Consider the following 26419-nt stretch of genomic DNA (forward strand, 5'->3'; position numbering starts at 1 on the left):
AGAAAACTGTGTCTGGGGGACAGTAAAACCTTCTGAAGGAGCAAATGGCTCCTCACCAAGTATAGAGCAAAGTCCCACTGTTGGACTCTCAGCCTGATCTGCACTTGAAATCTTAAGGCTTCAGTTGCGAATGAGCCCATGTTTATTGAAACAAATGGCTTAAATTCTGAAGTCAAGCACTTTCCATTTGGAAATCTGATTGAGTTCCTACTTGTGTTTTGGAATTACTTGTCAAGTCTCAGGGACTGAGGTTTGTCTGAGCCACATTGGAACAACAATTCTTCCAGATCTAAGTACATTCCTTGCATCAGTGCTGCTAGAATTTCTAAACGCTTCATAGAAAAACTGAAGAACATACACGGTGTTCCATCTTCTCTCAAGAGGAGGTGAATGCATGTAAATAAGTGAACAATTCAAGAAAAAGTGTGAGAATTATTTCTAAGGAAAAGCATTCAGCTTGCTAGAGTGACATTAATACTACATTAGTCCAAGAGTTACTGAGAAAACTGGTGGCCATGGAGTGGCTGCAGTAAGTCTGACAGAAGCTGTTTTTCTAAGCAGGAGAAAGAGGATATGGCAACACAGGCACAAGTGCAGGGCTGAAGAACCACAGAGTGGAGCAGAGGATACTCAGTTTTGTCAAGAAGAAGAAATTCTAAGTGTTACAGCCCCACTGTAAGGGAGGCCATGCCATGGTGAACCCTCTAACAAAAGCACCCTCTTTCCTTATTTCTGCATTTCTTCCCTCACTGACTCTCCTAGGCTCAGATCACCTACAGACACATCTCCCGTGCACTCCATTTCAGACAAACTTGCCTAATTTTTCTTACTTGCCTTACAACTAAGACCCTCAAACAAATTAGCCCCCAGTACTCTTCCATATATCTGCAGGTCCTACCTTTGGCTGCGCAGCTTTCCAGCAGGTATTTGTTCCCTCACCACCACATCACTCAACTTAATTCAAACTAAGCTACTTGTTTTTTCCAGCCTTTTTACACCTACAAGGAAGGAAAAACTCCAGCATCCTTGCATTGCCCATGTGTACTAGACACACTAATGTTTGTTCTATTTTGTCCACATATTTTTATCCAAAAGCTTCAAGTTCTTCCACTGAAGAAACACCTGGAAGACAGCATTCAGGCGCAGGTCTCCATTGCCCAGGACTTATCATTATCTCACACACATACCCTGATGTATTTTACCACACCCATCAGACAGTAAGTTGTCAGTGCCCAAGAAAGAACCTGAATAAAGTGGTAGGTATGACAGTCATTTGTATTATCCTAAAAAGCCCATTTAAAACAGCTTTTTCTCAGTTTTTATTCTATTTTGTGTATTATCCTTCACAGTTTTAACAGACAAGGTTAATACAGCCACAGAAACTGCCAATAAAGCTGTTCCTCAAGTCTATCGCCAAGCATGGGGTTCAGAACAGAGACCTTTCTTCCCCTGTAATAACCAAGTTCTGGGACACCTCAATTACAAACACTGCCTGTCACTTCTAACACCCTCGTCTGTTCAGTATGGTCTACTGGTTCAGTATCACATTATTTCACTTATTCTTCCACAATCTGAGCCTCGTACCAGTGGCCCGCTTCAAAACCAGACAGACTTATATGCAGACTGCAATTAGGACACACAAATATACAGTCAATAAATATGTAGAAGTTCCTTGTTATTTCAGCTTCTGTTCCTCTCAGTAGTAGGTTGTCAGTATTCATCATTCTTTAAGGAAATTTTCCCAAGTGAGTTGACTCCAAGCAACAAGAATGCTGCAGAGCCTGTCTACATCAGGAAAAGCTTTTGCTTGAGCTCCCTAGCCATACTAAGAGATTGCATACAAGTGGAAATTTACTACACTTGTACATTCTAAAATGACTCTTGGTGTGAATCTAGGCTTGTAATAGCTCTGGGCTTATGCAGTAACAGTTATTCCCTAATGCCTGTTCTGATTATTTTAAGTACAAACCAAAGCAGTAGCTCAGTCAGAAGCAGCAGAAGTGCTGGAGTAAACAGGGTGCTGACAGCTGCTGGTGTTTTACATAGGAGGTCACAGAGCCCTAGTTTGAGCTGGATTGCTTTAAATGTTAGTTGCTGCCTGGAGCACTGTTTACAGTAATGCTCACTCCCCTCTGAGGTGAACTGCTGTAAGCAATAACAAAAAATTTCAGTTGGAAAAATTAAGTATCATTAGACACAGCTAAAGGAAAGCTGTTTAAGGAAATTACAGTAGCACTTCCATTCTATAGAAATGCTATCACTAGGCAGCGATGTTGCTACAGATTAGTAAGAAATTAAATACAGTTATGTAATCTCAGCTATTGTTTTAAGGACCTTCCAAGCATAGTTTATCTACAGGCATTCTCAAATAGCACCTCTAATAACTTCTTGCCAGTCTATTTTGCTGCCTTTCTGCTAAGGTCAATATTTTCTAAGCAGCATGGGAAAGCCAGTCTGAAAGTGAAATTGATGTGCCTTAAGACTTGTCACTATACACTTTCCTTTCCCCCTTATTACCCTCTCTGGGCCTGGGTGGTAGTACCTTGTACAAGACTCTCACATTCATAGCACAGCTGCGTGTTGCTGCCCACCTGCCAGTGGATCAGCTTAGCATGCAAGTGATATTTTAGAATTTCTCACCAGAGAACGGCATTGAGTCTTATGACTTTCTCAATGTACAGGTGGACTTTGTCCTGCAGTTGAACTCCTTTTCACCTTCTGATGCCTAAATTATTTTTTTTGATCCTCACATTGAACTGCAGCTCTGAGTTCCCTCAATAATTACCATGGGTAGTACTTCTCCACCCTGACATCAAATGTTGCCATGAATATATATTTGTTAAAAGCCAGCATCATAAATCAATTTGAAAACAAAATGTCTACATGTATTTAATTTTGAAGTCATTTCTTATCAGCTAAGCTTTGAATAAAGAAACTTACCTTATAATAGGAAATACAAACTCTACTTCTACCAGGGAGAAGAACTGTAGGGTGATATCTGAAAGCTGACAATAGGAAACACAGGACTTTGAGGTCAGTTTGGAGGATTCAGCAAAAGTGTCCTATGAGAAGTAATACCACATTGATTAAGAACATAGGGGAGAGACAGTAGGATTCCTATAGGACAGAACGAACCAGTCACCTTACTTCATACCCACTAGATGACACTTACTTGCGTAAGTGCTGAGCTACCAGGCTGCAGCTGGAGATTTGTAGTGTTGTCACAAACAATTCCTGCCTAGCAAAATGTCACTGTAACAAGAATATCAGCTAGAGAGATTGCAGCCACAAAATCTTCAGTAAAACCCATACTGGGTTTGATGCCAGTAATATGACCCTTACACCTTGTACTGTCACGAGGAAGCTACTCCCCTTTTAGCTATGCAGTTCACAGAATATAAAAATCATTATTATGAAGTGTTACAAATGACCAAAGAACTTCATTTTCTGAAACTGCCAGTAAATTACATCTTTTTATATTCAAAATTCAGTGCAGTTAAACAGAAGACAGTACATTGTAAACTCAAAAAATGCAGGACACACTACTAAAATGAGGAGCACCCAACTGCAAACATGCTCAGTGCTGTATGGCACAGCCCAAAAGAGGCTGAAAGTAAACACGGCACACTTAATCTCTAATTTACCCAACATCATGATTGTGCTGTTGCTACCACAAACATAAGAAAATGACAGCATGAAAGATAGTTGTTAGGATAAGAGGTCTCTAAACTTGAAAAACAAAGCTGTTACAAAGAAGTTAGACTCCATCTGGTGTCTTCAAGGAAGAAATGCTAAGTTCTGTTAGAAGCTATATGTTGTTCAGAAGAACCAATAAGATTCAGGAAACCACACTAGGGAAATTATGGTATGATTCCTATTAATGCAATTCTATAAAATCGCAAGTCTGTCTAAAAAGATGCATCAGCTTTTGTGGCTTGATAGCATTGCTGTTGTTTTGGGTTTGTTTGTTGGTTTGTTCTTTTTTTGCCTTAAATGCAGAGCCACAGGCCACCTCTATTCATCTAAACATCTTTAAGTGCCACAGCAATGGGGACATGATTTATGCAATGCGTACATATACAATAAGCAGACAGGAGACATGTTTCCAAAACAGAACAAAGTACACTGAATAAACTAATACATTATTCACTACATTAGACTACAACCGCCTTCATCGCAATGGTGTGACCAAGACTAGCCACTGAGGCAAAGCACACAAATAAAACATGAAATAAGTATTTGGATGTCAGTATACATTCTCAATTTCTGTAAGAAAGCAGCCTTATGTATTCCAACAAACAACTAGAAATCAACACTAAGTGAGCCACTGCATCCACTCAAAGACAGCTTCCTCTCACCTGGAGCACTGTGTCCAAGTGCAGAGTCCTCAGTACAGGAGAGACACAGAACAGCTGGAGCACATCCAGAGGAGGACCACAAAAGCAATCCAAGAGATGGAACACTTCTCCTGCAAGGACAGGCTGACAGAGTTGGGGCTGTTCAGCCTAGAGAAGAGAAGGCTTCGCAGAGACCCGATATTGGCCTTCTAGTACCTAAAGAGAGAACCAAAGAAAGAAGGGAAAAGACTCTTTTGCAGCTGTAATAGAACAAGGTGAAATGATTTCAAACTATGAGGGGGGTGACTTAAAAAGATTTTTTATAGTAAAGATAGTGAGGCACTGAAACACGTTGCCTAAAGAAGTGGTAGGTGCCCCACCCCTGGAGACACTTAAGGTCAGGCTGACAGGGCTCTAAAGCAGCCAGCTCTCATTGTGGGTGTCCCTGATCACATTACAGGGGAATTGGACTAAAGGACTTTTAGAAGTCCTTTCCAACCCAAACAATTCTGTGATTTTTTTGTCTTAGCATTGAAAGTTCAGCACTCATTTCCAGACTTCATACAGTATTTTCTACTTACAACCTATATAGGTACCAGCACAAAACAGTCTGTAAGCAAAGGAAAGAAGACCCACAATAATATAAAAGCCAACATTTCTTCCACACAGTAGCCCCATTAACTTATTTTGATACAGGGCTCATCACACTAGTCCTTTACTAATAGCAGGGCAAACCAGAACTAAGGAAACAACAAGGCAACTACCCCCCTTACCATGAAAAGTACTACCCCGTAGCACCAAACAAGGAGAGACATAGTAACCAGGACCAGCCACAGCCCAGCCAGCAACTGGAACAGCTATATTATCAAGGCAGGATCTAAAGGCAACATGAAGACAGGAACTCACCAGCTCACACACTGCTCATAAATAAGAGCCTTCTAGCAAGAGCTTTCTCCCCATCTGCTTAAATGCAGCCTCCAGGCCAACAGGTAGAGGTGAATGAGTGAAGGCCCATGTGAGGCTGATGAAGGCAATCAAAGCTTGCTGACCTGCTCATAGCTCCGATAAAGCCAAATGTCAGCCCTCTGGTTTCCATAGGGAGGAAAGAGTGTATCTGGGTCTGAAGGGAGTTGATGCTGTGTGTGTGCACTGATCACAGCTTAAACACAATTAATGTTTTTGAGGGATCCCTACATAAAAACCCTTTTGAGCATTATGGGTGAGCTGAACTTCACAAGTGAGGAAAAACAAGAATAATAAGAAATGCATGCAATATTTGAAAGCTAAATATGTTTATACTTCCTTTTCTTCTAATGGCTGTGGTCTTCACATACCTGTCTCCTTGTTCTAGATTGCAATCTGTCACAGCTGCAGAAAATACTGAGTGCAGTGGGAGGAAAAATGGCATCTGAAGATAAGCGCCTTAGCCCTGAGATGTGACAGACAGGCTGCTAGTTGCTTTTGCACTATCAGATTATTCAGATCTTTCAGAAGTCATCCAACTCAAAAGGGCATATATTGGTGCCTGTGCAGCACTCTGTATACAACTGTTCAATGACAAAACATTTGAAGGAGCTTGAAAAGAGTTCAGAGACTTATCTGTAACCTGTTTTACCTATTTAGTCTTAAGTTACTTGGAATTTAATGATAACTGACATTTGGAAAAGGAATTGTAGTTCTGTGTGATGTAGTGGGTTAATAAAGTCTTTACCAGAAAAATAAACAAAATGCTGAAATGCTGCTGCTCTTTGAAACTTGACTTGAAATGTACCCTGTGCGCCCTGGTACTCCTAAGGGAGTTTGCTGTGGCATGTATATTTACCTAGATATATCTGATTGTTTATAAACATATATATATGCATAGTTATAATGTAGACCAATAATACTATTATTCCATATAATATCAGTATACAATACTGATAATCCTTAGAAGGATCAATTTCATATTTAAATTTAGAGAGAGATCACTGTAGCAGGAGAGAGATAGATTTATGCATATACAGAAATTCTAATAAACTGTTTGGAAGCTTCTGCAGAAAAAAAAAATGGTTGGCAGCTTGAAGTAAGAATGCTATAGAAAATATCTGATATACCTTTATACAAGAATTTCTACCCATTTTATCTGCATGAATGCTCTATTGGCTGTAAGCAGGAAAGGTATTAGTAATTTCTCATTTTTTATCTTCACTGAAACCATTTACACCACTGAGCACATCCTGTATTATTCAGACAATGTACTCAGTAGTCCTTCTGTAAGATCTGCATGCTGAGTAAGAAAGTCAGCAATTTGCAGGGTGATGGGATTTACAGATACCAGCAGCTGGTGAACCTTCAGTCCTTGAAACTACAGGTGCTGTGTTACCAAGTGTCTGAAGATGAATGACGTAGTGCAGTGCTATGGCATTTGCACCTCGACCAATTACAATTGTGTGTCTTGTGCAGTTAAAAACAATGTGGAAAGTGCTGTAAAAGTTTGTAGGAAATTTACACTCCTACTGGTTTGTTTATTTTACTGAGAAAGATTATTCAAGCAGGAGTTGAACCTACTCTGTGCTTGCAAGGCATTATGTCTAGTAAGATAGCTGGGGGGCTAATATTAACTGGACAAATCTGAGACAGTCATGAAAGGATCTTGAGAAATTGAGTGTATAAATGCTCATGGCTACATCTACATCTTCATCTTCAGAGAAAGTGCAACATCTGGAACTGTCTCCTCCAGCATTTTGCTTGCAAAGAAGATAAAAAGATTGCAAGAAACTGCTGCACCAACTAAGACTTACTAAGACAGTTGAGAGGAACTGGCAAGCAAGACAAACTTCAGTTTCTTGGCTGTAGCAAGGAATGTCAGATGCTGCTAAGTCACCAGCTTGATTTCAGGCAATGATTGCTAGGAAGTGAATTGGTTTTTGATGACTTGCCTTCATCTGAAGCGTGGGAACCTGGGCTGCAAGGAAGCAAAGGCTGCTCACTGATTGCCCCTTCACAATGCTGCCTGGCAGACCTGCCCTGCTGCTGTCTCAGCAGGGAGGGATCCATCCAGAACAGCACTTCCTTGGCTCTATCTCTAAAGTAAACTGAGTGAGCTGTGCACTGGGAAGGAAGCTTGAAATACTGCATTTCAGATTTAGTAGGCAGGTGAGGATTTCTCCAAATAAAAGAAGTACAACACAAGGAAGGATGCAGAACAGGCTTGCACGGACAAATAAGTTTCTCTTTTTATAGTGATAACTCAAAAAAAAAACCTGAATCAAGAGCAGATATCCTCTTTTTAGATATGCAGGCTTGCGCCTAGAATTAATGATCTGAGTTAGAGAATATCAAGTGATTGAAAGCTCACAGGCTGGATACTACACATTTGGATTGCTTAAATAGTCTGCATTTTTAGCCCCAGTTACTGAAAAAAGAATCTCTTAGATAGAAATTCACTGTGGCAGTGAAATAGCAGTGTTCTCTTCCCAGAGCTGTAAACTGAACCAAATGGAGACTGAAACTGGGAATCTCCTTTTCTTAATTAGAGCATAGCTGTATATATATCCATTTACCTACATGTAAGACTCTTCAATATTGATTAAAAAGATCACATCAAAATAACCTTATGGTTTGAAAGCCAGGATCTCAAGTCTTAGGAAGTTTTCAAGTTCAAGCTGCACGTGCAAGTCTGATTTAGCATTTTTGCATGTGCTATTACACTGGTGTGATAATGCACAGTTACCTGACCTGGTGAGCATTTCTCAGAACCCTTGCCTCTTGTTTTTCTCCTGAATGATGCTGAGAAACATGTTTATGTAAAAAATACTGATGAAAGGTCTTATTATTGTAGGAAAGGGGAATCTATTTTTGCTTCTCTCAGATTCTGAGTGAGATGGGAGCACACAGCAATTTGCTACTGCAAACTGTGACAACCCTGATATGAGGTAAAAGAACCATTACCCTCTAGATTCTAGCCCTGCTCTGAGAGAGAAATTCAGATGAAATCCTTAACAAGAACCAATTAACTAAGCTTCAATAACCAGCCTAAGAATTATAAGGCCTGCCATCCTGTACATAAGGAGACAGAGAAGAATTATTTGACTGAGTGTAAATTTCATATTAAATGAGATTATAAGCATGCTGACTAGCTGGCCTGATTTTGCTTCTGCATGTAATGCTATATACTGTTCCTTGCTTGCAAAATTGTAGCTCCTATTGATGTCAGCAATAGTAGCAGTTACTTTATTTCTGAAGCAACAAAAGCCATCTTCTCTAACACTCTCACAAGGGATCTCATCAGGATAGTATATGCACAGTTAAAATAATAATAGATCATCCAGCAATTTAAGTAACATGCTCTTGCCAAAAAGAGAGGAAGGTAAGGAGAAGAGGGAATAAACTCATCAGGGTAGATAAAATGTTCCACAGTTCCATTGGCCAGGACAGCACATCTGCACGGCTAGCACAGCTTCTAAGCCACCATCTGTGGAAATTGGGAGGCGCTGGCAAGAGGTTTTACAGTGTCCTGAAGCTGACACCCAGCTGCATCTTTTTGGTTCCACTGTTATGATCCCAGACAGTCCAAAAACATGCACAGTAGGTAAGGAAAGGCAAAGCCACCTTCGTGCATTCACCTTTTTTCATGTGTTTCATCCTCTAAGTAGTGTTTTTTACAATTTTAATAACATTTCAGAAGCTCACGAATTCCCATTTTTGTGATATTTGACATTTTTTCAGATCAGAATTTTAGATATACTTTTTTTCCTTCTTTTCCAAGCCTTTGTTGTTGTTATTCAGTTAATTTTCTTACTCCTATTTATTCCACAAGTGTCTTCTATCCTCCTTATCTGTTTGCCTCTCATTCCCTGCTCCCTTTATTATGTTGAAAGTGACTTGATAGCCCGGTGATCATTTCTACTTTCCACCCTTCATTTCATCTGCTTTGAGATAGCAATTATTGGAGATATAAGAACCTGGGTATAGAATTTCAAAATGTAATTGGCAAACGAGGATGCGATATTCCCACTGACAGGAAAAGACAGTAAATATAAAAATAATTATTCTATGAAGGCGCTTAGCAGAGTGGGACGTTATTACCAGGCATGACCCAGGTGGGGAAATGCCCTCTGGTGGTCATACTGCCATCAGTGCAATCACCTCTCGTTAACGGCGGGCAGCTCTTAACTAGTTAACCGCTGTTATTTGCGTGCTGTTGACTAAAGCGTTTCAGTGATGTAAGTCTGATTTGAAAGGATGCATCAGAGACCTAAAGGAGTTTACTGTCCAACACTATGTTACGAGAGGAGAAATGTGAGTTAAGGAATGTTAGCAGTTAACTTATTTCATTAGAAGAAAAAAAAAAAAAGTTGTTTGATTTTTGGTTTTGATTGCACAAATGTTTTCAAATCATTTTACTTCTTCTGTAATAATAATAATAATTTAAAAAATGGGATTCGTACTGAAAATAGAAAGGTACACTTGTTTTCTAGTTACAGTGCTCTGATTTTATCAGGCATATGCAATTCTGGTTTTGGGGGAGTTGAGTGTAAAGTACATCGATTTTAGAGACTGAATCTAAATTTATCTGTATAAAATGAAGCACTGAATCTGTATAAAATGAACCAGCCTCCTACATTTACATTCAATTTGATCTAGGCACTGCATCCCTGAGTCACTGCAATTTCTGTCAGCACCGAAGCCCCTGACTGCTCTTGCTGCAAGCATGCTGGCTGATGCAAAAAGCAGCATTACATCTCCTGTTACAGGTTAGAATATATTTTAATCCCATAAATATGTCATAACACCATTTTCAATTTCTATATTTACAGACATCAAGAAAAACACTGCATGCATGTGAAGTGTACAGAATGCTTAAAGGAAGGAAGATTCAGTGTAAAAGCCACCACAGCACAATGCCATTATTTTTTTTTTTTAGTGTGCTTTTTCCTAGCTGGGTTTAAACTTCCAGGTACATGTTTCAGTTCATTGTGTTACCCCACATCCAGTCTCCATATGAGTTTATATCTAATCATTCAAAATTACTGCAGATTGGAAATTTCCTAGCCATAGCAAAGGGCAGTGGCCTAGCTGTCTGGATGCACTAGGGTTGCTTCAGTAAGAGCCTCACTGCGGCCTTTTCTGTTTTCTCACAAATGTGTTTCCATCAGGCAGGTTTGTTCCTGCTAGCTCAGTTAGTCCATATGTTCACCATATGTGCACCCACTGCCATTGGTACCAGTCTGCTCTGGCAATAGCTGCTGACACTGGGGCTCAGGGAATCCTGTCTCCATTTGCTGACCCCCTGTCACCTTCTGTGCCAGAAGCATGAAGGGCAGGAGAGAACTGTCCAATTCACCTGTTGTTCCATTTCAGTGCTCCCAAAAATGTCCTCAAAGCAATTCCATAGCTCCTTACACCAACTGTGGAGGCTTGTTGTCTTTTTTTGTTTGCCTTTACAGGACAAGAGAGAACAGCAATAATTTCAGGAGAAGTTAGATGTGAAAATAGAAAAATCGTCAAAATTCCAACTGTCTGTTGAATCAAATACAACATTTTCCATTAGTTTATCAGCAGAACTGTAGAACAGCCTGATCTCAGTGGTTGGCTAACCATACTTACTGAGTGTTTGTACTATAGTTTTATTACTATTGATCCTTTCTCAGGTAAAATACAACAGTTTAGTGTTTCAAATCATCCGAAACTATTTGCATACATGGACTTATATACCTATCTTCCAGTAATATTTTTTTTATATAAAACTGCTCAGAAAAATCTGGGCTGTACTTCATACAGCTTTGATTATGCACTTCTAAAGACGGGAAGTGCTCACTGAAGTTAATGAATATTTTGGTTCTTTATCAACTTGTGGATCAGAGCCTAGATATAAACACAGCTGGTGTGTGTTCAGCCACATCTTCTGCCGCTCTGCCGTTTGATGAGGAGGTCTTGTGAGGATGTTTATCAAGTCAGAGTGAGTTTGATAGAAGTAGCTGACATAAACATTTTACAATGTGCCTAAAGCTTTTCCAAAACAAGCCAGCCAAACAAACAAAAACATAATTACACATACAATTTAAACAAGAAGTTGTAGATAACATTACATAAAATTCTGTCATACTTATAAATTATATCTATAGATTTCTGGGAAACAGTTACCCCGTTGACAAAGGAGCGACTAAAATTTTTATGCACTCTTACATCACAGTACATCTGTTTTGTTTCATTTTATAAGTTTGTTACTAGAGATTAACATCTGATGTTTATTCAAACTTTCTGTGTGTGACCTTCATTGAAACGGGTCCTGTCTTAGATACTGCCGTGCTTTATCATGCGCTCCAACAGTTTGGACGTCTTGTCCATGAGGAGTTTTGGTGCTGTTTCAAGAGAAAGGGAATGATTGATCATGTCTATGGAATTTCTTCCCAAAATCTGTGGTCTGATCTCAGTGTTAGGCAATGTAAGAAGAAATAAGAAGAGGTTGGATTGTGGTTCAAGTGCATGCAGCTGTGGTTTCCCTGTTGTCACCACTGGAGGTGAAAACCAGTGTCCTTCTTGTCTACAATTCCATTTTTCCTTTCAGAGTAGCCCCAGACACCTAGAACAAAGATGTACTGTTTGGTCTTCTCTCAGCATGAAATTGCTACTGGACCAGAGCACAGGGATCGTGTCTGTGGGGTACCCCAAGCACCTCCTTACCTTGCAGCCACAAGCCCTTTATTGTTGCAAGCGCAATTTTGTCAGGATTTTGTTGTTGATTAGCAACACTTCACCTTGTATTGAACACCCAGGCTATGATACAATTAAAGAAGAATTCGCTAAAGAAATGAGCAAACACAGAAAGCTGTCCAGCCAGCCTAATGGGAAATAAGATTTAGCGTTCTCATCCCTCAAAATTAATTGGGGGTGACCATTCGCTATATATTTAGAACATCCATTTCTCTAGAGTTTAATCAAGCAGTCATCCTTTTTCTCCTGAACAGCACCACATACCAAGAGTATGTTCCCATTATAATGACTATCTTCACTGCCAGGAGCAGGGCTGTTTTTTTAGTTCAGTAGCAGTCAGTAGTTTTACTCCTGATTTTAGCTGGATTCCCAGCCCTGGGACTGAGGCTCAGAGCTCTTTTAAGGGTAGGTTCCCTCTATATTGAATCAAAGGTTGGAAATAATACCTATACCTATTGACTTTTAAAAGAACAATGCTGAGGTAGAAATTGAGATCCTCTAAAGCAAGCGGTTTAATATGAATGTAGATTTAAGTTGAACTTCATCTTACATGATGGCTTTGTTACACGTCCTGTGTTTGTATGTTTATTATGCCAATATCGGACTGTGGCTGAGACAAAACTTTTGTGATTGTCTCATATCACAGATTAGACAAACTAAATATTCATGTAGCTGATAGAAATCGTCTATGGAAATGGCAATTGACCTTAGTAAATGTTCTCTTTGTTTTAGTTCCCTCTATTACAGCATTATGAATCATTACTGTCTGTGTAAACAAAGCTAGTTTTTATCATCTTTTAAAAAGACAAAAATGTACCCCACACAGCTTAAAAATCTCATGTCCTGTTAAATGTGTCAGTATGCATACATATACATACACCTACAGGCATATTCCACAACTATATTTATTCAAGACTTATACACAAGTGTCTTTTGGCAACAACAGTTATCAGCTGTTTAACAGAATATTGTTAGAGAAAATGAAATGCATGGAGAAGACTCTGTTGGAAGGTCAGTATAGTTGCATTTCTCACATTCTACATGAGCAGTGCCTGACACGGCCTGCTATGGTCCTAACTCTCTGTTGTTTCTTTCTCCAGTAAATACATGTGAGTCCACCAGGCTGTGTGGCTTAGGATGTGGCACGCACAAGGATACTTAAAACAATGTTCGTTCCTCCTCTGGCATTTATTTTAGGAACATACATAGGAACATGCTGCCACTGGAGTCTCAGCAACAGACAGAAGTTTCCCATCCCTGGGGCTTATGGGATCTCACATAAACCTGCAGCCCTGACCCTTCCTCACAGAAGGCCTGGCTATGATCAGCAGTGTTAGGGTGAAAGAACTAATACAGCAAAGCAGGTAAACATTAAACCCATCTGGATCTTCTGACTCAGGAGGAAAAAGAAAACAGAGATAACTTTTGGGATGTAAAGAGAAGAACTAAGGCCACTTCTGATGGGAGCACTGAATTTAGTTTCTTTAACTTTGAGCTTAAAGTGATGTTAATGTAATTCCTGTTGCCAGGTGAACTGACAAATCTCCTTGTACCCATGGGCCCTTGTAATACAAATAAGGAGAAATTCAGTTGCAATCTGTGGCATTACTGAATGCAAAATCCTGAATCAGAAGATATGAGCTTCTTTACCTTCATTATGACCAACAGATAGTATAGAATCACCTTTAATATTACCAACAGCAGTCAGTGATGGGAACAAGGGTTCTGATCATCTGAATGAGAGCTTTGACCTTCAAGGAGCAGAGGAAGGTTGTGCCAAGTGTTTCTGGAAGTCAGGTTTGCCTTCTGAGATTGAGGGAGGGTTTGTATTTTCATTGTATCGCTGCTCCTGCATTACCCTCTTCTCTAGAAATGCAGCTCCAGTTTCAGAGCCAGGTTCTTATGGGTTTGGACCAGAAGTGATGTTTATAAACAGAATACCTCACAGTTTCTACTTGAGTCCTCTTTAAGAAAACACTGTAGTATGGTAACAACACACTGTGACTGTTCTTTCAGTTTTCTGCTGTCCACTGCAGCCTTGTGAGAAAGTGCTAATGAACCTACTAACTTCCTAATTAATGAACGCTAAAGAAAGAAGAAATACAAGTCTATCATTTCCGTCTTCATCAAAGACAAAGGGTTTTTACACTAGACATATCAATAAAGCAGTATTCCATTACCAACTTGCACGCTTTTCTGTCTTGTGCAGAAAACCAAAGGGGTGGAGTACTGGTGGAAGGATGGACGGGGTGAAAGCGAGAACATGCACAGATACAACCCTGCTTTAACATTTCCTTTCAATTCTTCCTGAACGCAAATGCTCTCTATCGGCCCGTCCCGAACAATGTCGGTATTTCTCCAACAGCTGCTAACTCGGGCACGTGCCACCGAGCGGCGCTGCTGCCCCGCGGCCGCACGAACACAGGCTGCCTGAATCCAGCGGCCGCCCGAAGCCCGGCCCGGCCCCACCGGCGCCGGTGGGAGAGCAGCACGGCCCCTGCTGCCAGTGCTTGGTGCTTTTGCTGAGATAGCCTCTTACCGTCAACTGCGAGTTGGTGAGAGATTCACCCGCTGGGATGAGAGGGGTACCTTTCACATTCAGGCGGCGACTGCTTGATGCGTTTCACCTGATCTGAGTTAAAGCAGAGGCAACATCCCACTTCCAGGCCTCCACTGACTCATTTCTCAAAATGACCCCAAACTTTACCTTTAACAAAACTGATTTATCTCTTGTTCCAAGTTCCACCCGTGAAAGAGGCCAACAAACATCAGATTCTGATCCCCGTTGCTGTAAACGTGGGGTAAAAAAAAAAGCAGCAGTAACTTCAATGGATTTATGTCAGATTGGTTCCATTTGTGCTGAACCATCACAAAACCATTTCAGCCTTGAAACTGGCAGCTTAGCTGCATTGCTCTGAAGGTCCCGGTGACTGCGCCAGAGATAAGATTACAGAAGGCTTTTCCTTTATGTGACATTTCTGCCAGCTTGTACTTCTGCCATGAATATTCTTTTTAAATAGTCCTCTCAGGGCAATTAAGAAAAACAAAAAAATAAGGAGAACAAAGAAACTGTCATTGGTAATCCAAGTAGGATTTTTCTTCTGAGAAAGGATTAACAAAGAAGATAAGAAGCAAAATGAGAAGGCAATTAATGTTGTCATTATCAGCAATTTCTTCAAATTAAGTTGGCAAGTCTTGCATTCAGTGTACAATATTCATTGTGCATTGACATTTGAAAAGATTTGTAAGAATTAAAAATAAGTGTTTAGAGCAGGGCTGTAGGAGTGCGGCCTGGATTTGGACCTTGGATACATTCCATCAGGACTCGACGGCAGCTCAAGCCCTGTACTGTATCTCTGGGTCCTGGCAGGTCCTGCATCTCCTCACCCTTCTCCTGATCTCTCAGGGAAAAGTTAAGCACGTGAGTTTTTGGCAGACCAACCGAACTGGAGCTTATGAGTTGTTTTGAGTTGTAGATCTATATAGAAACTATGCAGCAGACCTCAGCAAAATTAACAGAGTAGCCTGGTTTAGAGAGAAGGAAACTAACAACAGAATGGTGAAAGAAACTGAGCTGGGAGTTTCTTTTTTTTTTTTTTTTTTTTGGTGATACTGAAGAGCTTCAAAAAGGTCATTGAATGCCATGTCACTATCGATGAGTTTTAATGGAATATGTGGTGGGGATGGCTAAAGAGTCTCGGACAATTTATATCATAATAGGATTTGCATGGTGGGAAGTTCACTCTAGTGGAGAAATGAAATGTCACCGAACATGTGGAATTTCAGAACAAAAATAGTTGGTAGCCAATAAACAAAGGTGAGATCCTGTGCCTATCCTTCACGTTCTAAGCTAATGCTGTAAAACTGTGTTCTCATGGCTTTCCTAGTTTGTCTGTCCCTGGTTTGCCAGGAAATGCATTTGAATGTCTTAGTTTAATCTAGATGCAGGAGAAGAAAACTGCAAAAAATATCCTAGGACAAGGGATATGCTCAAAAAAATGTCACGAGAAAATGTGATCTCTTTGTCTCTGTCCCTTTCATCTCCTAGCTGTGCTCAACCAAGGCCACCAGGTTCACAACAAAGCCAGGAGACCTTGTTGTTAGTGCTCATCGCTGCCCAGTATTACTCTGCCTTTTTCACTAGCCTCTTCTGTCCTGTGTGCCTGCAGCTCCTGCCTCTTTTTCCCTGCTCTCTCCAGCCTTTGTCCCCCCTCCTTCCCGCGCCCCATTGCTCCCTTTGTTGTCCCCTTGTGCTCCTCCTGTTGCCCCCTGCCCCTGGTTTCTCCCCACTGCACCCAGTGCTTCCCCCACACTATCTGCCCCACCACGCACAGCTGCTGCCCTTCCCTGCACCCCACCGCTCCCACTGCTGCTTCGCAGGGCTGACCAGCTCTGCTTCCAAACAATGAGGCTTTGACCTCTTTCCCCTGGGAGAAGATTTCACAGCCAAACACGTCTCACTGGCAGGAGCTTTTCCTGATATTCAGCCCGTTTCCTTCTCCCATTGCTCCTACTTAAATCTCTTTATATTGAACTAACAGCTTGTGCCCCAGGCGAGGTGTTTATACCCCTCCTTTTATGACTATTGCAAAAAAGGTTTGAATGCAGATAGCCAGGCCAAGGCGAAGACGGGCACTGTGCATCCCAGTAAGCAAGATCCTATCGTACCCAAAAGGAACAGAACAAACACACTGTAACAAAAAATAGGCCACATGCCTTACAAAAATTCACCAAGAGCCAAACCTTGATCGGTTTTTATCCATCTGAAAGAAAGATATTAAGGCAGACAGCTGTGTCAACAGCCTGCAAGCCAGGGGCTGAGTTAACCTGAGCTCTTGGAGTGCGGGGACAGGGATTGGAGTAGTGAACACGGCCCAAACTGAACAAGCTTTGGTACAGAGGGTGAACATTGAGCCCAGCAGATAGAGGAGAAAGGCTTTAAGCTCTCAAGGTGCCCAGATGCAGGAGGTGCTGAGTTGGAGTAGGTCAAAAGGGAAGAAATACGGCTGGAAGCGTGGAAGGGAGCAGAGCAGGAGGGAGTTGAAGAAGCAAGGACATGGCTAAGCCAATTACAGAAGCCTACATGGAAGAAATGGGCTGTGTGGGGTCAAGAGCAACCATACCCCACACAGAGCCACAGGAACAGACCACAGCAGTGGCTGAAGCCAACTGTGAAGAGCCACATTCAAGAGCAAAGACTGTTTTCTGCCTAAGTATCTGAAAACTGTTCAGCAGAATGGGGAATTAAAATGGATGCCACAGCTTCATTTCCAGTTTATAATTTCTGAAGCAGGCAACTGGTGTCTGCACATATGCCTCAATGGCTCATGTGAAGCCCAGAAGACCTTATACCTACCTACTCATCCCTGCTCCTGCATGCCAAACTCAGTACAGATGCCAGGGGCAGAACAGAGCAACCCACCTGATAGCCATAGCTGAGTGATGGGGACTTTCAGCTCCTTCCTTCCCTGCCCACCTACTGCACCTCCCTGCCATGTACTTGGCCCAAGCACGTCCACAGTGTCATCAGCAGATCCAGCTCACTCCATCACCTCAGCTGTATCCACTTCTTCTTTATCATCAGTTTTCTACTGGCTTCATAGAAAGTAGCCAGAAAGCACTGGCTTTAAAGCAGTGAGCAAGTCAGGCAGCTATGCACTGCGGAGCAGGGGTAAAGGGAGAAGGATAGGCTTTCTCCCCCTTGTCAGTGGTAAGGCATTAACATGGTTCAGCTGTACAAGGAACTACACCCTGAGCAACCATCTTCCTTTTCTCTTGTGTTTTAAAATGTACCAACCTATGTGTACCCATTAGCACATTGTAAGGGCTGCTCATTTTCCCAGTCTAGACAGGGATTTCAAGCAGACATTCAGATCTGCCTGGAGGCATTGTACAAGGGCAGTCCTCAAAAGCACCTTTCAGAGGCTCAAAAGACAACTTCAGATAATAATATGGAATCTTGTTCTTAATGACTAAAATGGCTTATTCTGGCCAGTGCAAAAGCAATATTAGTAATACCAGCTGAATTAATAATAGTGAAAACCACTCATTAGAAATTATAATGGTGCTGAACACCATAACAGTTCACCTATGGTATAAATCAACGCAGTTCCATTTATGCAATGAAGCTATTGCTGCTTACAGCAGCCAAGGGCCTGCCCTAAAGTTTTCTTGCTTTTGCATATACAGAACATAACACTGCAACCTTCTTGCTCAATTTTTTTGCCTTTCTTATAATTTTTCCCTTAGAGGGCTTCTTTAGACATAGCAAAGGCTGCTTGGTAATTTTTATGTCTAGCCTTCTATTTCCCTTGCTACTCCCCCATGCAGTAATTTGTGTGGGGAAAGGTAAATCAGAGCCACATGTTCCCTTTATAAGCTATAGATAAAGGGCAGCAGCAATTCAGTATGCTGTGAATTCACCAGGATTATTCAGTATGTCATTAACTGTGGAGAAGATCCCAGCATCAGCAAGCTTCCTCTGTTCTGCATGTTTCTTAGTTTCTTCTACCAGTGCAGGAGGAAGATGAGTGAACAGCACAGCACACCCCAGCAACCCCAGGCAGAACCCCAATGACAGCCTCCATACTCAAATGTGTCATCCATGATATGCAATATCTGATGAACCATAAGCTCTTACTGAAGATATGAATGGCACAGAAACATTAAAAATTCTTACTACTACCATAATGAAAAGAGCCTTGTTTTTTTTTTGTTTTTTTTTTTTGTTTGTTTTTTTGTTTTTGTTGTTGTTGTTCATCAGTGAGAAAATGTGTGAGGCAGACAATGTAGAGAGAGTTTTTTCCAGGCAACTCTATTTTCTTGAAAATCTGAAACACGGTATTTTTATTTTGAAACTTCATCATTGTAGTCTCCGTGTCTTTGTGTTTTAAGCTGTGTTATCTCCTGTACTGGAGAGGGAAATGTGCATCAGTTGCATTGCAAGGGACATTGCATCATGGGAGATACAGACCAATCAGTTTCTACAGCTCCTGTACAGAGATTAGCTTTGTTACTAGATCAAAGAAAAAGCGCCTTTATTAATGTCATGCCTAGGGACTGCCATTCCACTGAGTCACAGCACTGTGAATCATGATCTATTCCAAAAATGTCAAGAGTATCACTGTGGAATTACAGTGTCAGGAGAGTAGAACAAAACTTTTGGCCTTATTCTGGCTCTCATTTCTGCTCCCTGTGAGGTGCTTGGCATTTCCATTCAGACTGACCATTAATCCACCTACTGTTAGGTGAGCAGTGCGAGACTATTAGAAAGCTGACTATTAGAACAGATATTGAATTCTCACTCCTACCAAATAATGTTAGTAACTATTGTTTCATCACACATTTCTGAAGTTTTGCATATCTCTTTGAGGTGACATATGCAAAGAAACATCTATGTGTGTTGCACTCATATCTACGCTAGGAAATCAGTGAATTCCATATATCATTTTGGGCAATACCTTTATACTGGAGTTGCTGCCTGTGTGTAACGCGGTTGCTTAAAATCACTATTTTCCAGAATGAATGTTTCAACATAATTATCATTTTAAGGAACACTTACCCAGTGTGCATTCATCACTTCTGGACCGCTCAGTCGTATTTCCCATAGCCACTATCAGAGACTGATCTTTTCTTCTGCCAAACTAAGTGTCGGATGGTTTAATCTCTGCTGACATCAGTGCTGGAACATTTTTTCCCAGATCAATGCTGTTGTTCATCTTGGGCTGAAAGACTGAGTGGGTGTTTCTCTCACCTCATGTTGGACTCTGAAACTTGCAGTGCTTGTCTGGAGCCAGTAGGGCTGACTCTCAGTGAATGACACCCGGATGTCTTTGCTTTAAAGATGGAAGGATCTCTCTCAGTCATACAGTGGGACCTCCTGCTATTTCACTAGGACATTGCCACCACCCAGTCTGATTTCTGCTCAGAGGAACCATGCTTTGCTGCAGGCCTTGTTTGTCAGGAGATACTGCATCTCAGGTACAAAACACAGATTGTCAATGTGACTGTGCTCTTTTAGCAGAAAATCAACTGTGACTCCCTTAAGCCCCAGAAAGTTTATTGGTGTAAGTAAGGATGAGGATGCACCAGTTCACAACACGGTGCACCTGGCTATGGATCGAAGGGTGGCAGTGCCAGCCGAGTGGTGCCAACACGGTAGGCCGCTAGCCTGCCCAGCGAGAGCAGGGCATGACTGTCCTTGCCCCGAGGGCCAGGCAATCTCAGGTCACTTCATGTTCATGTAGAACAGTGTGTACAGACATCTCTGAGGAGCAGCTCTTGATGACTTAATGTGTCTGCACCCCGAGGACACACTGAGGCATTCCCGGGCTTCAGTCATGGCCTTTCATCTGCTTAAATACCACTCGTTCATCTTTACTCATTTCCTTTCCACCCTGCTCTCCTAACCCAGGCTCTGGTCAGGTGACACAGCTCTGGGAAGCTTTCCCACTCCACAGATAGTGACTCTGTTACCTCTGTTACTGTACATTTGTTTAATTAATTGCTCATTTTGTTCCTGCACTGTTGTGCTGGCCCAGTACACTTACAGTATGCATGAGTGCCTAAAAGGTGACGAGGCTCCTAGGGTGACTCTGTCCCTTTCATTTATTTATAGAGCTCAAGCACATGATCCCTTATTAATTCCAGGCACTGCTAGCTCAGCCTGACTTGAGATAACATGGCACAGGCTCCAGGCCGTCTCAGCTGGCACTTGACAGCACATGGGGAAGTGAGGTCCCTGCTGCAGAGAGTGGGGCTGATTGGCCGCAATCAGGAAAGCAATTAAACTTCATGTGGCATTTGAACTGTGGACCCAAAGGTGCACAGAATAGCCTTTGGCCACTTTAAAATCTTTTTTTAAATGCTGTGAGTACTTAACAGAGGTAATTGTAAGGATATAAATCAAGGTTTCTATTATTTCTCAGAAGGCCAACATCTACCACAGCAGATCTTAAAATGAATTTGAAGGATAGAAATTATGAGAATTTATGAAGCAAATGACTTCTTGTTAACAAGTCATGTATGTAGCAGAAGTTACAGCAACAGAAGCTGAGACGAGCAGTCTCATCAATGGGCTTAAATTCAAGCACTGAACTATGGCAAAATTTCACAAATGTTCCTTCTGGTGGATGTTCTTGTTCTTATCCCCGGGCTTCTCTTTGAACTGTGCCAGTAGAGCTGCTCCTTGCACCGTGCCTTGAGATGAACCAGGGCCACCGAGCAGCTTGGGCCACCAACCCCCTGAGCTATAAAGCCACCTTGCCAGGCTACATCAAGTCTGGCACAAAGAATTTATTGTCCTGGATCCAGGCCCAAGGACTGCAGCTCTGGCTTGCTGCTATCTGAGCAGCCTGGGACCAACATTTTACCTGCAGTTCACTTTTCACCATCTGTTAGACATCTTTAGACATTTACACTGAACATCAAACTTGCCGAGTTCTGTATCTGTATAATTAATGAGTGTTTATGATGTGGCTGTTGGAAGACTTCCACAAAAGTGGAGCTTCTTCTACCCACAGGAGCTGTGCTGTCCCATTCATCCTCTGCATGCTCCCTGCGCATTCACACAGCTGAATCACGTAGCACTGATCTGGATTTCCTTCCTCTAAAGCAGTTATTTTTTTTCCAATACAAAATGGAGATGCCAATGAAGGTTGTTGACTTCATGTAATTTCTCTGAGGTGCTCAGATACCAAGCTACTGAGCACACTCTTGATAGATGAGATTAGATAAGAAGGAGTGAGATCAAATAGCAGTTTTCTGTTACTACCTTCCAGACAGTTGAGATGGAGCTCAGATACTAATGAGATGGGCATCCTAGAAACACTTAAGAAAGATATGACATTGAGAAGCAACTAAATAAACCATTTTCTCCCCGTACACTTGCAGCTATACAGACATGTTCCCCCATCCCATTAAACTCTTCTCTATCCCCAGGAGGCAGCAGTCTGGGGCTCTGTAGGTATATGATTTCAGGTCCTTTCTAAATGTCCAGCATGGCTGCTGAGTTTAATTTCAAGAAGACTAGGTCTTGCAATACGCAAGCTTTCACATGTGAAACTTTGAAAATTAATATGCAAAAGTCCCACTCCTTTTTAAAATTCACAGGAATGATTATCTTGTTTTGCATAATGTTGGATTAGAGAGCTAGGAAGCTTACAAAGTATGTTCTTGCTAACAGGTTGAACCTGCTTCCTTGGAAAGGATTTGACACATATTTTGTCTCAGTGAATGGATTCTATGGAACACAAGTACTCAGAAAGATGTTAGCATTAATTAGCTCAGAAGAGTGCCACTCTGCTGGGATTTAAGCTCCTATCTCAGTGGTAGTATTTGCCATCTAGTTTTTTTCAGTAGTTAGAAAAGCCTTTCCAGCTTCCAGACAGACTTTGTCAGAAGTTATCATGGAAGTGTTGCCCACACTGAGCCAGCCCAGCTGCAATGCCATTAATTACTTGAAGAAGCTGTCATCCACCGTAGCCATTTGTCGCTCCACCATGAGGCTGGTGGGGCTGTGTTGCTGCCTGTACTACTTAGAGCTGCAGTGCCAACAAGTATTTCTAATACCCATGTCAGCCAGCTCTGCTCTGGGACTGTCCATGCTGAAGTGGGTAAGAGGAGATTTCTAGAGTCTCTCATCTGTCACAGAATGGTTTCATAAATCCTTTCCTCCAGGGGAAAGCTTCTGGATGCTCTTGGCATCAATGAACAATCTCTGTCAGCTGGTGTTTAGGCCTTGGAGCAGTGCCCAGTTTTCAGATCCCACATACTTCATGCAATGAGGAGTGCGCCTCCTGACCTAGCATCTAGGCCGTGACTATGGAGATTTGGGCCAGCACCTTCTCCATTACCTCTCTGGCGAGAGTCAGTTCTTCCGACGAGACATGGTCTGCAGAAGGCCCGGCGTGGCGGTGTGTATTCCAGATTCCACTTCAATAATTCACAGGGGCCACAGCCTGCTACCTGCCATGCAGACAGCCGCACTCTCTCACTTTTCCTTTAAATAAGGTATGCTTTCCTCTAACCACAGAGAAAGGTCTCAGAGCTGACATGTATTTACTCTAAATGGACTTCTCAATCCTACTCTTTTGAACAGAAAATCTGTCAGTATCAGAGGCAAGCCCAGTGACAGTTCTGGTTAAGCTCATTAAGAAAGACTTGCATCATTTGAACTACTTTGTCCACTAAATAAGAGAAAATCTCCAGGTGTCTGTTCCTTAAGCTTTGGGGAGTCCACACACGAGCTGCAAGGCACCAATGCTGTGTAGGTGTTTCAATAATAAAAAAAACAAACCTCGATATCTGTAAAGTTACTTTTTGCGCTGAAAGATTCACTCTCCTTCACCCATTGGATACAAAACACACTGTTCAAATCCTGTTCTTAAGGTTGCTTGTGAGCCACCAAAAGCACATTGCTTTGCACACCTCAGAGCAGATCCCTTCCTGCAGCCCAAAGAGCAGCAGTCAGCTCTGTGTAGCACAGTCGGCAGGCAGCACCCCGAGTTTCCAACCATGCGAGCAGTCAGACAGAGCCTTTCTGGACTACTAAGTATTATGTGATAGAATAATTAAAGATGACATTTAGAAAAGGATTTTTCATTGTAGTCCCAGAAAGTCTCAGATTTCACCTATAAAGGGTGAAACTGGCAGCCCAAGGGCCAAGCTTTGCCCACAGAAAATTCCTCTGCTCTGCTGGAAATGGAGAACAGCTGTCAGGAGTGCACACACGGCCCAACAGCTGAATGACCCCTATGGTGCCTGTACACAATCAATTATAAGGAGTCAGGATCTGCCACTGCCACATCCCTGTGAGCTGCAAGGCAGGATGTGAGCAGAGGGCTGTAGTGCCATGATCACCTGGAAGGGCCTCATCCCCCATGCCCATGGTATCCATGGTCAGTATCCAGGAGGCTTGCAGCTTGTTCTGTGCCAGACTGCTAGAGCAGGTGGGGTCAACAGCACGGTACATCACTCAGCCTTTAGCCATGTTCAAATCAAACAGAGCTTTACAAGATAAAAAGGCAGCAGCTGTAGCACTGCTGGGCTATCTCCAGGTGTTCTAGTTTAACTACAGCACCTGTTATCCTGCTAACTGGATATTTTCACCACAGAGGTATGAGGGAATATCAGTATTAGCAACACCAAATATCTAGCAATCGTGAATCAAACCACAAAAAGACAAAAGTTTGTTTAAAGATCCATGTTTTTTAAAAATAGTGGAAGTGTAGGATTCATTGTATGAGTTGACAGTGTTGCTCAGCTGTTTATAAGATTGTCTGGTATATAAACCTAGCACACAAAACAATCTGGAATCAGAGTAGAATGGTAGCTGACATTTTAAAGTTGAACAAAGCAGAAAAGGATGGTACTCCCCTGCCACCAGCTATCCATGTGGTCCTGTGCAAATCTCTTGGCTTCCCTGGACACGAGTTTCTGGTCACTGTGAAAGATGGAGGCATCTTCTCACTGTGCAGAAGTGTAGTGAAGACAGAGGTGGTGTTAGGGAGGTGGGTGGGAGCAGCAAGGCTTCTGAGATTTGTTCTACATAATTGAAGTAATATAGAGTTAGGGTTGTCCTGGAATCAGAAATAAACGATTACTTATGTTAAATCTGTTCAAGGAAACCAAGGCACTAAAATGTCTCATTCTCTAAGAAGAACCCTACAACTCAATTATGATACAACACTGTGTACAAAAGCCTCACTCATCTTTCTTCTTCAGCTATACTGAAATGTGAGTGTTGTTGTCTTATTTTATACCAAAGTTATCATTTCACGTGCATCTTCAACCAGGTATGAAACAAAGCTGCTTGGTTAATATGAATTTTTGGACCTTCAGTTTAGCTTTCACTTCCCACTCCCTCCGGGACATCAGTGAAAACATAATCAGGTATTGCCAAGTAGGAGAGATGCAGTTTCAGAATTTATCAAATTGAATGAATTGGTAGGAGGACACCATCAAATGAAATATCTTTGGTGCAACCTAAGTTCAGGCGCGACATTGCAGTGATGCCTTCAGACAGGCTGTTCAGTGTCCTCGTGGAAAAGAGCACCCAGATGTTGTCAGGGTTCTACTCTGCAAATGGAAACTGGAGAGGGTACACCCAAGCAGTGGCAGAGAAGGCTGCTCATCCATTACAGTGATGGCAGAGGGATGCCTGCATACTCCCTACAGCTCCTTTCAGCCCCTTCCACTTTTCCCCACTGGTCTTGTGCTGAAGCTCAGCAACCAGCACAACAAAAATGGCCTAAAGCAGAACTAGCCTGTGTTTTCTAACCAGCTCCCCAACACTGTTGTGGGTTAGCAATACAGTTCCACTTTTGACTCATCTCTAGAAATTAACTTCCTTTCTTTCTGCTGAAAAAGGTGACCTGCAAGCCAGTCTGATACAAGGTAATTTGTTCTGTTTATATGATGACTTTGATAAGGCACACAGATTAGTGATCTTCCTTCATAATAAAGCAACAGTTTGTTTATGTGGTGTAATCCAGAGTGACTTTTTTTTTTCATGGTGAAAGCCTGAACGTGACAATAATCTGGACAGAAATGCTGGTTGTAAAACTAGAGAGCACTTTAAATACGCTGTTGCTGTCTCTGCCTCTCACTTGCACGTACCCCCACTCCTGGCCCCTCTCAGCAGTCACAAGATAAGCTTCGAAGAAACAAGGCCAGTGACTGACAGCTCATTAGAAGTTGCAAGAGCAGCAAAACACAAACTGGAGCCCATGGCTTTCTGTCGGCTGGGCCAGGAGGCATGCTGGTCAGCAGTGGCCTGAGAGGAACAAAGACTGCAGGAGACACCAGAGGAAAACAACATGAAATTTTAATGGTGTGCTCGAAAGGCCAGGTGTAATGGATCAGGGCCAAGGCCTCCCCTGCCCTCCCCTGCCCCCCCTCAATCGCCTATATTTACGTTCTATATATAGGCACAGAGAGTATAGGTTGTGCCATGTGGCACGTACACATGCACATGGATTCAGAGGATCCCAATTTTGATATACCAGACAGAATTTATCTGCAAATCCATTTATAAATGAAAGACTCCAAGTATATACAGTGTTAATATCTGTACATATTAGATGTCACAGCTCTAGTCTTAGATAAGGGCACACTCTGAGCCAAATCCGCTCCTGCAGTGAAAGCCAGGCAAGTTTTACTAGGAATGAATTTGGCTTAATGTGTCTGTCTGTAGCTATGTTTGTTTTTACAAATCCTGCTTATCCTTCGTGTAAGCATATTCCTCATAGTTAGGACTTCTACCAGGCACATGCCAATCCACCTCCAAGCCATTAGCTGGGATGTCTGTTTCTTCAGTGTCCCTCGGGGTCCTCCAAGCCCCCAGACCCTGCTAGAAGGTGCTTGCTCTTCAGATATCACAAATCCCT

General features: G+C 42.0%; 1 long non-coding RNA gene across 5 annotated transcripts in view; it reads right to left on the reverse strand.

Annotated features, from left to right (window-relative positions):
* Nucleotides 1-4700, reverse strand: part of LOC104911140 (uncharacterized) — a 42265-nt gene extending 37565 nt beyond the window's left edge. The window contains exons 1-2 of one of the 5 annotated variants that reach the window (XR_014883574.1): nt 4359-4700; nt 2941-3062 (exon numbers count right to left, since the gene is read on the reverse strand). This is a non-coding gene — a long non-coding RNA (uncharacterized LOC104911140). Of the gene's footprint in view, nt 1-2940; nt 3063-3172; nt 3482-4358 lie in introns of those variants that run through there. The other 4 variants (XR_014883573.1, XR_014883578.1, XR_014883575.1 and 1 more) reach the window with 4 other exon arrangements.
* Between the last annotated feature and the right edge of the window lie 21719 nt (nt 4701-26419).

The sequence above is a fragment of the Meleagris gallopavo genome, chromosome 5 (assembly GCF_905368555.1).
Source record: "Meleagris gallopavo chromosome 5, MGAL_WU_HG_1.1, whole genome shotgun sequence".
In the NCBI taxonomy this organism is placed as follows: domain Eukaryota; kingdom Metazoa; phylum Chordata; class Aves; order Galliformes; family Phasianidae; genus Meleagris; species Meleagris gallopavo.